Below are 12,907 nucleotides of genomic sequence, written 5' to 3'. Positions count from 1 at the left end.
TTTATACCAAGAAAACCAAAGTTCTGGAAATCAAACAGTGGGCTCACAGCTACTCCACTCTTTAAATAAGAGCAGAAGAGAGAAATGGGAAGCTACACTCAAAGAAATGAACTTCGCAAAGTCAAGCAGGAAAGCTTGGAGAATCTTGAATGGGCTAACTGGCAAGCAACACCCCAAAAAGCCGCATCCTAAACCGAGTCCTGACATTATTGCCAACAGGATCGTAGACCTCACAAGGACAAAGAGGGACAAGAATCATACCAGAATAGTAAAATGTAACCTTTCTAACTCAAGCGCAGTGCCCCGAGAAAAAAGCCGCTTTCCAGACCCTTTTCCACAGTGGAAGTAGAAAATGCAATTAAACAACTGAAAATCGGCAAGACTGCTGGTCCCGACAACATCTATAATGAATTTATTAAGAACATGGGCCCGCATTGTATATACTGGCTCACTTCTCTCTTCACTTACATACTCCAAGAGAACAGATTGCCCAGACAATTCAAACTGTCAAGTCATAGCCATTCTCAATCCTGGCAAACCTGAGGACAGCCCCGAAAGTTATCGACCAATGGCACTGCCCAGTTTCATATTCAAGCTTCTTGAACGAAATCCTCCTAACCAGAATAGCTCCGTTCATTGAAGCTGTTACTCCTCCTGAACAAGCTGGATTCAGACATGGACGCAGCTGCACTGATCAAGTTTTTGCCCTAACTACACATATCGAAGCTGGTTTTCAAGGACAACTAAAATCAACAGCTATTTTCATCGACTTGAGAGGTGCATATGACACTGTTTGGCGACAGGGACTGATCTACAAACTATTGCAAGTTGTACCAAGTATGAAGAATACGGACAATGAAGCTGATAGATTATAGTAAGTTGTACCAAGTCGAGAAATCAAGGATCTAAAATCTAGCATGCTTAGTGAAAGACAATTCGAAGTGTTTCTAGGTAACACTAAAAGCCACAAACGAAAACTAAATAACGGTCTACCACAGGGATCTGTCTGAGCACCATTCCTATTCAATTTGTACATTCATGACCTACCAAACACAAAATCAGCCAAGTTCATTTATGCTGATGACATCGCATTGGTAGCACAGAGTAATAACTTTGAAAACGGTGAACAAATTCTGACGGAGGGCCTTAAGAAGATGTCAACTTTCTTTAAGACCTGGAGATTGATCCCCAGAACAACAAAAACTGAAGTCTCTTGTTTCCATCTAGCGAATCGTGCTGCAAACTACAAACCAAGAGTTCTGCTCAACGGACGAAAGCTAAGGTACAACCCTTTCCCAAAATATCTTGGAATCACTTTAGATAAAACCCTGAGCTACAAAGAGCACATCACTAAGCTTTCTCATAAAGTCGCCGCAAGAAACAACATACTGCATAAGCTCTGTGGTACCTCCTAGAGAGCCTCTGCTGATTGTCTACGTTTAACTGGCATTAGCCTTGTCTACTCGGCTGCTGAGTACTGTGCTTCTGTCTAGTCGGAAAGTGTACATGTGAAGAAGGTAGACACAAAATTGAATGATACAAAGCGTTGCATTACTGGTACCATCAAATCAACTCCATGTCACTGGTTACCTGTGCTGAGTCACATCCCTCCACCTCACTTAAGACGGAAGCAAGCTCTACTAAGCGAAGCTAAGAAAATCTTTGCATCACCCTCTTTGCCACTGCACCAGGAATTCTGCCATCCGTCACAGCAGCGACTTCAATCAAGAAGAACAGCAAGTGTCATTGCAGGGCAACTCATTGCGGATGGGTTTGACCTAACTGAAAGCTAGAAGCATGAGTGGTCAACAAAAACATTGGGAGCAAGTGCCCACCATCTTGATCCCACAATGAAGCCAAACAGTTTTGACCTACTGAGGAACCTCTGGTGCCGCATCAACACGTTAAGGACTGGACATGGTTGTTGCAATTATTTCAGGTACAAGTGGGGTTGGATCAGTTCACCAATGTGTGAATGTAACCTGGAAGAACAGACGATTGAGCACTTGGTCCAACGATGTCCTCTTCATTCGTACCCTGGAACTCCTGATGATTTGTTCGCTCTCACACCTGGTTCATCTGAATGGCTGAGAAGGATGGACTTTAAAGTTTGATTCTGCCTTATGTGTGTATATATATATATATATTGTATAAAATCACCATACAATTAATTAAACCATGCACTTTGTTTTGTCCTTGTTGATCTGCAAGCCCAGATGTTGTGATCTATTGCTCATGCGTTGCAGAGCTTCTGTCAGGTAGTTCGCACTTCTCCCGAGCGAGATAACATCGTCCAAAAAGGCCAAGTACTGGAGGCTTCTGTTACAGATGGTACCTCCTGGGTTCAGTGGTATTTGACGCATAACGTGTTCCAGACAGAAGCTAAACAGAGTGGCTGACAATGCGTCGCCGTGCCTTAATTCTCTCTGCACTTCAAACTCCCTGGAGTGCTGATCCTAGATCTTCACTTTGCCCTGGTACTCCTCACAATCAGGGCAAGGTTGGTGATCTTCGTCAGCACTTGCGTTTCTTCCAAAACCTGCTGCAAACTTGACCAGTCCACGCTGTTGTAAGTTTCCTTGTAGTCAACAAAAAGCTAGTGAACGTTGACACTGTATTCATAACACTTTCAAGAATGAGACTTAGTGATAATATGGGGTCTAATGTTAATTTCTCGTGCAGAAACCCACACTGATAGTCTCCCAGCTGCCACTCTGTAAATGGCTCGAGTCACCTAGCCAGCACCTTTGCAAAGACCTTGTAGGCCAAATGGAGAGTGAGATTCCTTGGTAGATGCTTGACACTGTCTTCTCGCCCTTCTTGTAAATGGGACAGATTAAGCACCGAGCTCTAGTCCCTTGGCCTTAGTATCTCCTCGTTCTCCCATACGGATCGAATCAGGGCATGCATGCTATCTAAAAGCTCTTCTCCCCCATACTTGAACAGCTCTGCAAGCAGGCTGTCCTCTCCTGGTGCTCTGTTATTGAGTACGGGCTCAATGGCCTCATTCATGGCTGTAGGTAATGGCGAGGGAGGCAGGCAGTTACTTGTGCTCTAGGCTTTCAAGATTTTGTAGTGGATATAGTGAAGTTTGGCTGAAAAGGATGCAATTATTTCAAACTGTAAGTACTCATGTTTAAACTGATGTAAAAACATTTTAATTGTAGCTCAACTAAGTGCTGTAAAACAGTTTTTAAACTGTAGGGAGATTCAGTGCAATCTATAACAGTGTTTACAAAGTTGTTACCAACATAGAGTGTTGACATTTCTGTGGCGCCAAGTGAACTATCGATTGTTACAAACTACTACCAACTTCAATGTTCAATGTTTCCAAGGAGTAAAAGTGTATTGTATTGAATCGATTGCAACACGTACTGCCAACATTACGAAAGTTTATCTGTACAGAGCACAAGTATTTCCTGTTGTAAAATGGGTGTGTGTGTAAATTGTTCAAAAGCTGTGGCCCGTCAGGATGTAAATGGAAAAATTCAGTGCAAGTTATGCTGTTATCTATTTCATAGTGCATGTGTAAATCTTACGGAAGAGTACGTGAAAAACTTGCGATCCAATGAAGAGATGTGGTTATGCAGTAATTGTGAGAAAACTCCCTGTAGTAATGCGAGTGATCAGGAGGGTAGTAAAGTTGTAGAAAATATACCGACTGTAAGCGAGATATATCGACTTCTGCTTTCAATTAGTAAAGAAGTTAAGGAATCGTGTAAGAATCTTGAGGTAGAGCTCGGTAAATCACTGAATTCGGTTCATGAGAAACTGGAGGAAAACTTTATTTTACTCAAGAGTCATGGAGAAGAACTGAAATCATGTAAGGAAGTTATCGAGAGCCTTAAATCAGAGAACTGTGCATTAAAAAACAAGATCAGCAACTTACAGCAACAAATAGATGATATAGACCAATATGGAAGACTGAATACACTGGAAATACATGGGATTCCTGAAACGCCAAATGAAGATGTGATCTCCTTAGTGAAAAATGTAGGTCGGGCATTAGATGTTGCTGTGACTGATAATATGATTGACACATGTCATAGGTTAAAAAAAGCCAGTAAGTCAACCTCACGCAGGAGTTATCGTGAAATTTGTTAGAAGATTTGACAGGGATATGTTTCTCCAGAGGCGTAAGATTAAACGTAACTTGAGCTGTGCTGACATTGGACTTACCTCTGGGGGGGGGGGTCTATCTATGTCAACCAAAATCTCACTTTAAACAGAAGGATTATTTTCAGTGAAGCAAGAAAGGTAAAAAGGGAGAGAGATTTTGCATATTTGTGGGTGGATAATGCAGGAAATATTAAACTTAGGAAGAAAGCAAGTGACACTTATGTATATACTCTTAGAACGATTGATGATGTTAAGAATTTGGCATGATATTGTGCCCTTTTCAAAGCATGTGTGGTGGTGGTCCTCTTGATCAACTGTTGCCCTGGCTGCTCCTGCAAATAAAAACATCAAAAATACCTACCACTCACGTAGACTCTCCCCCCTTGGGTGTGGTACCGTCCGTCAGCTTTCCTCGAGGTAGTCGGGCCACACATAATGGGGGTGAGGAAGTAAAAATAACGGTGGGTAAGCTAACTACAAATAACGGTACCCCGGAAGACTGAATCAAATTTATGTGAGCAAAAATTTTATTAACAAAAAATTATCATGAGCAAATAAAAAGTAACCTCTTAATTTTAAAACAAAGTGAAAATAAAAGTGGATTTAAAGAAAATAATAAGAACTGACAAACTCCAAATCTTCCCACACAAAACTGCCTCACATAAACTTTGATGTAGGTCACAAATTAAAATGAATGTTACCATAAAGTAATAATATGTACGTCGATTGACGCTGCTATAGTCGAAACCAGTAGTGTACCAAAATTCACCACTCAAAGAAAGCATCCCAGATTTTACAATCAAACTGAAATCTTTAACTAATGGAATTTATATAAATTATTAATTAGTTAATTACTTAATTAATCTGAGATCACTAATGGGTGTCTTAAATTCACACATCTAGACTTATCTATCTGCCAGTTACCCAACTGTTAACAACACTATTTAAGTCAAAACAAATAAGAAAGAAACGAAAGAAAACTCCATGAACACCTCGTTATGTAAAAAAAATATCACTTTTAAATTATGTAAACTTTGCCCCATAAAATAACTGGTGACTGAACAAAACTTAACACAAAAACTGTGCTTCAGAATAAAATGAAATTAAATATGCAGTTAAATATTCTGCCATGACACCTTACATTTACTCAACTGTGACAGTTCTGGACATTCACAACAAAAATAAAATGTCAGGCTATGTGCCTCAGTCTTTACATCAATCAAATGAACTCGCCTTTTTACACACTTTAATCTCACTTGCCGCTGTCTACACTTTATTGAAAACAACCAAAATGTGTTACTTTAATAGTTGATGGAGGCAGATTCCATCTAACTGGACTAAATATGCGGCTTTGTGCACATAATCTTTTGATAAAGGTCGGTTCATTTGCATAAAATTTTCTTGTAGTGGCATTTAATTTTATTTATTTACAGTGCCTTCATGTTTACGTAAAGAACATGTGGTAATTGATTCTGACTATGGTCCTATTAAACTAACCCTTGAAAATTTTATATTACAAAAATATACACGGCACTGTAAAACATAGTGCTCAAAACAAAAGGGAAAATGAAAATAAAAAAATAACCTAACTACACCTACACTCAATTTACAACAATACAACCAATATCCACGTACCTTCGGCCTTTACGCTAAAAAAAAAAAAAACACGGTAAAATCAAAACATAAAAAAATCCAAAATAATGAAAGGGAACAAAAATCTCAAAAATAACGTGATCAACGCCTACGTCGAAAAATAAATAAAAAATACGCAAATTTTAAAAAATGACAAAACTTCGCTGTCAAGAAACAAACTTCCTAAACGCTGAGGTGCATTTGGCGACAATCCCATAACACAAGACGTAATGCCTGAAATTACTATTCTTGAATTCAAAGAAAAGTGAAAAGGGAAATACGCACCACAATGATCACAATATAATTTTCAACATTATTTATTGACAGTCCGCTCTGCTTCATGCCTCAACTCGGCCCATATAGAAGTATCTCCGAGCGTTACGTCATCCCTGGTAACATTTTTGCGTACTTAAACCTTCCGCCTATAATTGTCATATGGATACCGTCGTATACTTAAACTCAATATTTGTTGAACTGATAAAAATTCAATTCCCATTTCATCACATTATTTTTCTTTTCAACGTAGCATTATATATCAACATAGCCTCGTTATGTTCCACACGGGCACAACTTCATTAATTCATTCTGTCGTTCTCATAATCACAAATACGACATATGTACGACATGGTCCTCAAGATTCTACTTTCCGTCTCATAACTATTACCATCAGGGATACGATTGCATATTTATTCTCATACTTCGATCTTTGATTTCTATTTCACAAGTTGCCATGCATTTCAGGGCTGGACGGCAACGATTCCACACTTTAACACTGAATATAACAAAACAAGATTGCCTGCCAAACGTACTCACAAAAAAGATTCGTGCATTTGAAAACATACACCATCACAACAAGAAAAAGAAAATCCAAACGTTGTCTAAACTGCGATCAAGCGAAGTAAAAAAAAAAAGAAAAATAAATCGGATACGCTACAATTACAAGTCACAATACATGACGGCTCTCCGAAAGAAAATCACATCGGCTGACTTGAAAATGACTTGACAACAAATCCACAAAATAAAACAAAAATATTATTATTATTATTATTGAAGTAAAAAAATAATCTGAAAATGAAATACCTAATGTAACGTAAAAATGATCCATAAATCTACATAAAACTCACGTCATGAGCATGATTCGAAATAAAATTAACAAGAAACTTCAAAAGAGTTTATGATTATTATTATTGTTATTATTATTATTATATTATTATATTGATTTATCGAGCCCCAGACATTTACATCCCGAATTGTTAGATGTAACTGCCCTGGCCTCGCACATGTGTCTCAAAAAATTAACAGCAAAACGCAAATAAACTTCGCCTCTGGTACGTGAATTATTCCTACATACAAAAGTACATGAAATCACTAGCCTAAAATGGACCACGAATTATTCATTGTCATTATTAATTACATACTACATAAACACAACATGCTCTTTACCTTTTGCGCGTCGACAGGTAGGCTGCATCCTCATTAGCCCCCGCTACATCGTGTTTACTCCATCTTGCACATCTTGCTGAGGTTAAATAACATTTCACACACACAAGTTGGAATCATTTTAATTATGTAGCACTCGCAAATCAATTGAAACACACGCACTCTTGAAGCTTATACAATAATATAATTTATACAATATACAAGAAAACATAGAGTTGGGTTTCCATTGCCCGAAACAGAACTACTTCGCTACCTGCGTTCATCCACCTGGCCTGCAAAGCTTGCTCCCTGCGCTATTTGTTCTAGGGATTTAAAAGTCATTCACCTAGCTCGGAAAAGAAAGTACACGTCCAGTCCTTTTGTACCGTTGCATTCCGTAGTAAACAAGTCTCTCCCTCAATTAGCACGACTAGTATTGGCTCCAAATGTCCCAAATGAACAGTAAATTTTTATGCAAAGCAAAAATCTAATTGTGATGTTTTACTGGTCATGCACAGAGGAAAACTATAAAAAAACGTTGTCCTTCAGAAATGTAATAACTTCTCCGCTCAATTACTGATGCATAGGTTACGTGCGAGTTAGGAAAATGCTGCGAGCCTAAATATTCTGGAAAATACCATAATTCCTCTGCGTCCTTCGTGAGCTTAACATGTTAAAATGTCCATTTCTAAAACATCATGGTAGGAAAAATGTGTCAGAATGTACTAAGTGTTCACAACATTTTACATAACCTGGTCTCGTAATATTAAAAAAGTTTTTCAAAGTCCATCAGCTGATACAACTCACCGATCACACACTAACTGATGACTGAACAATAGTGGGTTTAGTTACCCTCTGCGCTGTCTGTCTTGGAGACTAGACCGTAAGCTCTCAAAATTCAACCAAGACTAGATGTTCGACAAAATGTCACCAACAGTTTTGTAAATTCAGTAAACTCCGCTTTCCAAGTGCTCCAACTGGAGGGGTGTGGCGTAGTGATATGACACCTTGGATTAATTTTCCAACCGTCCGTAGATTTAACATTCAGTAAATGCACTCAGATGATTCTAAAAATTAGTGTGCGTTTTACGTACCATTCAAATACAAAAAATGATCGTTCATTTTTATACACGCTCCTCCGCATCACTGGGATTATTTTGTGATCGCGCCATGGTGTCTTCCCGCTATGAGGTTCAGTTCTCTGGACGAAACCATTTTTCCAAACAACAGGTTTTAATGCTGATAACTTATTTATGAGATAATTAATCACATATTCACACAAACAATTCCTCAAATTTTATTCCCAGATTGGAACACAGTATATTTCTACTTCTCTTGTCACCAATTCATGAAAAACTAGATAAATATTCCCGCTGGAACAGGGCGGTTTAATTTTGGAATTTTCTGATTGGTTGAAATTTGGCGGCGTGTTCACACTCGGAATCAACCATTTTTCGCGGAGGGGTGACAGGTACTCTCTCTGTCTCTCTCACACAATAAGGAGTGTCGCATTCCGGTGTCTCCTTCCCTGTGGGAAAACTTTCTAGAAAGTTTCGCATCAAGCGGCACCATAAAGTTTATTGCAGAATGCTCTTAGCCAAACCTATTTCCGGTACGTGATTTTAAAGAATTTCTGGGGATATATTTCCATCCTGTGTGGTCGCTGTGTGGAACTTTGTGAAATTACGGACTCTGGCTGGTTATGTGCAGTATTCATATATATTAGTTTAATAATTTAATTAATTCCTCCATTCGGCTATTCGGCTTATGGGTGCAATATAGATGGCTGTAAGGGATAAACTGCTATCATTTTACTATCAGAATGTTAGAGGGTTGAACACCAACATAAGTGACATATACACAAGTGTCCTTGCTAGTAATTATGACGTGATCATGGTGACAGAGTCATGGTTGACGAATAGCGTATATAATGGAGAAATATTTGATATAAGATATATTTTTCGGCGGGATCGTGTTCATAAGAAGGGTGGTGGTGTTTTGATAGCTGTTGCCAATATTTTTAAATCTGTTCTTGTAGAAATTGATGTAGAGAACATCGAATGTGTCTGTGTTAAATTTATTTTAGGTGAAAAGGTATATCTTGTGGTAACTGTTTACTTTCCACCGAACTCTGATTTAGAAACTTATAATAATTTTTTTGCTGTACTTGAAAACATTGAATTCATACAACATTATAATGTTACTATAACGGGTGATTTTAACTTACCTTTGATCAATGATACTAACTGTAATTTACTTAACTGTGGACCAAAATATGTTGCTCTGGCTAATTTTATTGGTTTATTCAATCTGAATTCATTTAATAACGTAAAAAATGCCAGTGGTAAAACCCTTGATTTATTTCTGTCCAACTATGTAGGAAATATTAATGTATTCAGAAGAGATTACCCCCTTGTGCCTGAGGATTCTAATCATCCTGCTTTATATTTTGAACTGGTTGCTAATATTGAGCGAGTCAAAATATTACCTGTCGGCATCTACAATTTCCAGAAAGCCGATTTTTATGAATTGTATGTATCATTACAAAAATATGATTGGAATCAGTTACTATTGAGTGAAGACCCTAATAATGCAGTAAGCTATTTTTATGAAGTCCTTAATAACCTTTTCACAAAATATGTTCCTAAAAAAACAGTGAATAAGAAAAGAATGTACCCTTGTTGGTTTAGGTCAGATATAATTAAAATGTTGAAATTAAAGGAGACTCACAGGAAGCATATGAAACATTCTGAATACAGTGCTCACATGTACAAACAATTAAGAAAACAGTCTAAGACACTTATTGCAAGGGCATATAAATTGTATATATTACAGTCACAGAATAATATAAAAAATGATACGAAAACGTTTTGGGGTTTCATAAAAAGTAAACGAAATAATAGTTTGTTCAAACAGTATATGACATATGGTGGAAACCATTTGGTAACTGCGCAAGGAATAGCCAACGCGTTTACATGTTATTTTCAAACTGTTTATGCACCCCAACCTTCTTTATATATAGCCTCTGAGTCAGTATCAATGATTACTGCTCACAGTTTGCAGATGGGTCCTATACGCGAAGATGAGTACAAAGATGCAGTAACAAAACTTAAGGCATCTAAATCGGCAGGAATTTATCACATACCTCCTTACATTATTAAAGGATGTGCAGAGGTGCTAATGGTTCCACTATGTGCCATATATAATTTAATTTTAAAGACGCAAATATTTCCTGAGATTTGGAATATAAGTAAAATAACTCCGATCCTTAAATCTGGTGACAGTTCGAAAATTGAGAACTACAGAGCTATCTCAATAATATGTGCTCCAGCGAAGCTCTTTGAACAAATACTCTATGTTAGAATATTTAATCATATCAAACCATATGTATCAGAATTTCAGCATGGGTTTTATCCCAAGCGTTCTACTACGACTAATCTTGTGAACTTTATTCAGGATATTTCTGATTCAATGAAGGAAGGGCTTCCTATCGATGCAGTTTATACTGATTTTGCAAAAGTTTTTGATAAAATTGATCATGGTATACTTTTGAGTAAATTATCATTATTTGGTTTATCTTCTGAGTTTCTGAAATTAATTTCTTCATATCTGTTAGACAGAAAACAGTTTGTATCTTATGCACAAAATACTTCATTTCAGTTCAAAGTTAATTCTGGAGTCCCTCAGGGCTCAAACCTTGGTCCATTGTTCTTTTTATTATTTATAAATGACTTACCAAAAGTAATAAAATATTCAAAATGCTTACTCTTTGCTGACGACCTAAAGATTTATAAGCAAATTACCGGGTATGATGATGCTATGGAACTGCAAGCCGATCTAACAACTGTTACAAATGGTGTGTTGCAAACAGGCTTTTTTTCAATATTAAAAAGTGTTTTGTGATCACATTTTCTCGTAATAAGAATGTGACTGTGAATAACTACAGTATAAATTGTGAGATCTTGCAGAGGTGTAATTTAGTAAACGATCTGGGTGTTATGCTGATTCAAAACTTTCATTCAACAGTCATATTCACAAAATTACAAATGATGGATTTAAGCAATAGGGTTTATTATTAGAAATACTCGGTAACTTAGGGATGAATATACTTTAAAAATCTTATTCAGTCATCTTGTTAGAAGTAAACTTGAATATGCATGTGTAGTGTGGGCTCCTCAGTACATGTGTACAATTAACGAAATAGAAAAAATACAAAACAAATTTTTGCGATATTTATATTTAAAAAAATATAATCGATCATCATATCATCAAAGAGTTTCTTATAGAACTCTATTAAATGAATTTGGTTTAATGCAGTTCAGGACACGTAGAATATTAGCTCAACAGATATTTCTTTACAAGACAGTTAATGGAATAATAGATAACCAAGAGTTTCTTAAAAGAATCAACTTTAATACCAAGAGGGTAACTCTTCGTTTGAGACAAACATTTTACTGCCCCTTCTCAAGCATCTCATATCATAAAAATTCACCTATTGTAAGAATGTGTGAAGTATATAACAGAATATCTTCACACAGCAGACAAATAGATTTTGCTTTATCACTTCCTTTATTTTCAAAAATGCTAAAATAATATTTACATTTTAATGAATAATTTATTGAAGGAAATTAATTCAGCACTGAAATATGACGTATGTAATGCCACTATTACTTTTCCAATGTATATGTGTTTGTGTATTTGCTATTCTTATGAATATTTTTCTTTTTTCTCTGCTAATTTGTTTTATCTTTTTTAACTTTAATATTTTATGTGTTTGTATGTTTTATTGAAAATATGTTTAAATTATTCTTAATTTAGTCATGGCAATCTTGGTTTTTTGTTATATTTTATTTTGTACATATAGGTACCATTTATATATTGAATGTATTTAGTACCATCCATTGTAATTGGGGATATACCCTGTTATGGATGTATTAATAAATAATATTCCTCGTCACTACAGGGACTGGCTAATGCTTGTTGGCAGTGGATGGGTGACCAGCTGCTACCAAAAGAGTTACCCATGCCTTCGCCTCCACTGTGTGCAGGAGCTCTTCGAAATGCTCAGGCAATTGCTACAGGATCTCCTCCTCCTCTACAACACAACAGCCTAACCTCTCAAACCAAACAGTAGGTTGTTCTGGGCTGGAACCCATTCTTGATTTCCCTTATTGCCTGAAACATGGTGTGAACTTCCCACTTATTGTATAACTCTTCAATGGCCTTGAGCTGCTCCTTTTCTCGCTGTCTTTTCTTCCTTCACAACAGTCTCTTTGCATTTACTCTCACCGCATGGTAGTCTTCTTTTGTTGACCTTGTTGGCTTTTGTAAGGTCTTGCCCCTTGCATTGGTCCGCCTCTTCACATTCCACATCGAACCACTCTGATCATACTCATGGTTCTTGGAAACCTACAGATTACGTCACCGCAAATGTGATGGTGCCCTGGAGTGTTCCCCATAGTTCTTCTACAGTGGAGCCCTCTTGTCTCTCCCTCTGACCTGTAAGTTTGGCCCAGACCATCTCCCTGTACCCATCCTAGTTGGTGGCGTTCTTCAAGGTTCCAACATCGAACCTCCTCGCCTTATGGACGTGAGCTTTCCTGATGCTGGCTATAAGTTGTCTGTACTTCATGACCACCAAGTAGTGATCTGAGTGTATGACGTGCCTCTCCTCATCCTCACATCCATGACATATGATGCACACCTTCGGTCAATGGAGACGTGGTTGATTTGGTTC

At 37.3% G+C, this 12,907-nt stretch overlaps 1 protein-coding gene across 1 annotated transcript in view; it reads right to left on the bottom strand.

Moving 5' to 3' along the window:
* The window catches only part of LOC136864690 (alanine aminotransferase 1), a 129,146-nt gene that overhangs the window by 43,903 nt on the left and 72,336 nt on the right, over window positions 1-12,907 (bottom strand). The window lies entirely within an intron of this gene.

This window comes from Anabrus simplex, chromosome 2, assembly GCF_040414725.1.
Source record: "Anabrus simplex isolate iqAnaSimp1 chromosome 2, ASM4041472v1, whole genome shotgun sequence".
In the NCBI taxonomy this organism is placed as follows: domain Eukaryota; kingdom Metazoa; phylum Arthropoda; class Insecta; order Orthoptera; family Tettigoniidae; genus Anabrus; species Anabrus simplex.
Note: the sequence above shows the minus strand (reverse complement) of the source record. Positions and strands in the feature narration are given on the sequence as shown.